The 4,167-nt window shown below is 39.1% G+C and overlaps 1 long non-coding RNA gene across 1 annotated transcript; it reads left to right on the top strand.

Moving 5' to 3' along the window:
- Positions 1-4,167, top strand: LOC127845542 (uncharacterized). Its single transcript, XR_008033254.1, has 4 exons — positions 1-335; positions 530-2,310; positions 2,581-2,635; positions 3,150-4,167. It is a non-coding gene; the product is annotated as an uncharacterized LOC127845542 (long non-coding RNA).

Here is a 4,167-nt window from a genome sequence, read left to right as displayed (position 1 = left end):
GAATAATGACATAATGAACTTAATAAAAAAACACTTAGTTTAGTCAATAAACAATAAAATGCAACATATTTGTGAATCAAAACGACAATACAATACATCAGTCAATAAACAATCAAATGCAACACATGTGTGAATCAAAACGACAATAATAATAATAAATTATCAGTCAATGTCCAGACTGAATGACGCCGTAAAATAGTTTGCATGTTAGTTAGGTGTAGCCTTCAACACCGGAAATTGAGTCACGAAATCAATGTATGGAAAACGATTGTTCGCAAATAACAACCACATGTTTGAGGGTTAGTTTGTCATCCAAGTGAACCTCGCCGTTCGTGGTAAAGTATACCTTTATTGTCAAGCTGTCTATTTAACGATCATTTATCGAGTTTCTTTGCTGATGCTTCACACATTTATTAGTTTTAAATTAAAGGAATTGTTAATAATGTTTGGATCAAGATAAACTTGGCAATCGTTCACACGATCAGCAATTATTTGTCTTGATAACTTAGTTACACATATATTGTTACAGATTTGAGACATCAAAGTCTGAAGAGTAAAATCAAGACCAATTTCATCAGTCGAATATAGTACAATATACGACGAAGACATCAGGGGAGACAATCATGGATCGACATCAGGGGAGCACATAATGGATTAAGTACAATATACGAAGAAGAAGACATCAGGGGAGCACGTAATGGATCGACATCAGGGCAGCACGTCATGGATCGACATCAGGGGAGACAATCATGGATCGACATCAGGGGAGCACATCATGGATCGACATCAGGGGAGCACGTCATGGATAAAGAACAATACACGAAGAAGAAGACGTCAGTTATTTCTTTTTCAAACGTAATGGAATTTTCTTGCACGCTGCTATTAATTTATCATTTGCAGTGTCACGCATCATGGATGCAGATTCGATCATGCGCAACCATTTCATGTCCTCTTTCCCTAGGGCAATTTCCCTCAGTCTCACATAAATTAAATAGCATGACACGAATGTACATTTGTATCGACTGGTGCCCTCGGGCTCAAACTTCCAGGCAAAACCAGAAAATTGAAGGCATTCAGTAGTTCCACACGTTCAAACTTGAAATCACATCCCCTAGCCTGCAAGATTGACATTGCCTGAAACTCTGTGAGCATTAATCGCAGATCTGCTGACATTCCCTTCCAGTCACGGGGAGGCCATTTGAATTTCGGTTCCAGGAAGGTAACTGTCTCATCCTGGTCCCACTCTCGCCGGGCTGGAGGAAACAAAGGCATCGCGCCCATGGCTAGCAGTTTCTTGGCTCTCATTTGGTTTGATGGTGTTGGGGGAAGACTTGGCACCAGAAATTCTGAGTTCTCACTTGAAATAATCTCAGTTGGTCTTGAATGATGAATGATGGCCTTTATTGGGGTCTTAATCGACCTTGAAACCTCAACGCAGGCTGCAGGTTGTGATGTAATACTCGAAATGGGTGGCACCGAAGACACGGACGAAGACGAAGTTGCAACAGGCACGACGGAGTGGCCGGCGAGATAATCGTCTGCAAAGGCGGTCTCCAAATAGTCGGCCTGAATTAGAAGCTGTCCGGGGTAGCCCATACTGTCTTCAAACGTAGAAGTAGCTGTGATCTCAACTTCATCAAAAAGTGGAGTTGAGCCACCTGACAAATCATCCGATACCAAGACGAAAGATGGGACATGGTTGAATTTGATTGAAGTAATGTGCTCAACCCCAACTCCGATTCCTCGAGCGACTTTCTCCTTGGTGTCTCCATCCACATCCACAGGACTGGTAAACTCGTCAAAGGGACTGTTGAGAGTGGCAGCTGAGCTAGCCTTTTGGCCAAACGTCTCAGGATTAGAGGATGGTTAAATATGTCATCAGACAATTTTAAAGAAAATGACTGATTGTCAAATTGTCCTTCAACAGTAGAAGATCCATGTTTAATGGAAATATAAGAGACCGACAGGGTGCTGAAAGTGTTTTTTGACCCTGAAGAAATAGTTTGCCAAAAGCTGTGGTCTGTTGAACGTGATTGTCCATAAACCCTAACGAAATCATCCTGGAAAATTGCTAGGCAAGCCATCTCCCTGACATGGAAGGCCGTCTCCGGAACCTTCGTATCTGGGTGAACCATAAGGATGTGGCGTTTCATATCAGCTGCGCGTTTAATGGTTACATGGCAAAATGGACACTCCACTCCCAAGCGCTGATGTACAGTCTCGACATGTCTCTCAAATTGACGTTGAGTTGCCAATGTGGCATGGCACAACCAACAATTTTGGTGTTTCATTCTGTAAATTTACAAAAAGGTATAACAGTTTATAAGTTTGAAATTTGCTACTTTATATGTTCTCGCTTACTTATTTTCATCTTCATAAAAAAAAAGTTATATGAGTCAGTTATACATAACACTCCATTAACTCAAATATATGTGTTTTACACTTTAAGAATTTTACAAATGTCTGAATGTTTAAACAGCAAGCCAATAATGTTCTGTTCAAATTGCATGTTATTGTACACATAGATATAGTTCACCAAATCAAAATGTTATATGCAAAAAGCAAGTTTATTTGTTTCAGGTATCAACGAAAAGTGTCCACCACCCTAATAAAAAGGCAACACAAGTACTCAAAGGTATCACACATTACTCTAAAATCGACTAATTACTTTTAATAGCACTATTTTGAAACGTCTGCTCCAAATATATAAAACATCATATTTATTTAAATATGAAAGAATAACCGATAACGAATATGGTTGCGCAGGCCAATTCAATTATCAAAACATGTGATATATAGCCCATATCACATACTATGGTGCCTTTAACACGGTCACCACAACTTCATGAGCAACTTAGCTGATTCTCCCCAGCTTTTGCAGCAGCTCATAAACTATATATTTGGATCAAACCGACACACAATATAGTGATATAAAAATTAAGTCATATTTACTTAATTCATTTATTTATTCGAAATCTGCACTTGACTAATTGCAGAATTGAGCAAACCAAGATGGAATATGGTTCCCTTTGTAGGGAATTAATCTGTCTATGTGATACACTTTTGGCTTTAACTTTAGTCCATTCTTTACTAAATAGGTTATGTCGTCTAATTTCCTTGTTATTACATATGGACCTTTCCATTTGCAGGTCAATTTCGAACAGACTCCAATACGTCGAATCGGGTTATACAACCAAACAGCTTGGCCGACCGAAAAAGACCTCTTTTTCGCCTTGATGTCATAATGACGCTTCTGATATGCTGTGTTCTTACGAAGAGACTTCCTCGCAATTGTATGACAGCTCACCAGGACCGTCTGTAACTGGCTACAATATGACTCTGGATCACGTGCCTCAATTGAAGAATTTGGTGACCCGATAAATGCCTCTACTGGTAGGGTTACATCACGCCCAAACACCATTTTGTTGGGAGTTACACCAGTACTGCTGTGCACGGAAGCACGATAAGCCATGGTTAGCTGTGGAAGGTACTCATCCCATCTCTGTTGGTCATCTTCACAATAAATGGCCAACATGGATTGAAGAGTTCTGTTGAATCGTTCTGGACAACCATTACTTTGGGGTCGAAGCGAACTTGTTGTTACTTTGTCGATGTGAAGAAAATCACACATATCTTTAAAAAGCTGTGAAGTGAAATTTGTCCCTTTATCACTTAAAATTTGTTGAGGACAACCAAACCGACAAATGAAATTATTTACTAAAACATCAGCAATAGTTTTTGCTTCTTGGTTAGGCAGGGGATAAGCCTCAGTCCATTTTGTAAAATTGTCCACTACTACTAAAATATATTTGTTGCCTTTCAGTGTTGTACTTAAAGGACCTAACACGTCAATGGAAATTCTCTCCATTGGTTCACCATTGATATAATTTCTCATTGGGGCTTTAGGAGCTGTATTAGACTTACGACATGCACATTTATCGCATTTAGTGATATACTTATAAACATCCTCTTTCATACCTGGCCAATAGAACGATTGTTTAAGCCTATGTAAGGACTTTTCTAAACCCAAGTGTCCAGCAGACGGAATGTCATGCGAATACTTAATAATTTCATCTCGTTTCGTTAACGGTACAATAAGTAAATTTTGTTCGAAGCCAGTTTCCGTGTCTATGAAAATACAATACAATATTTGGTTAATTACTTTAA

The sequence above is a fragment of the Dreissena polymorpha genome, chromosome 1 (genome assembly GCF_020536995.1).
Source record: "Dreissena polymorpha isolate Duluth1 chromosome 1, UMN_Dpol_1.0, whole genome shotgun sequence".
Lineage (NCBI taxonomy): Eukaryota > Metazoa > Mollusca > Bivalvia > Myida > Dreissenidae > Dreissena > Dreissena polymorpha.
The sequence above is the reverse complement of the archived record's forward strand: the minus strand, read 5'-3'. Positions and strand labels throughout refer to the sequence as shown.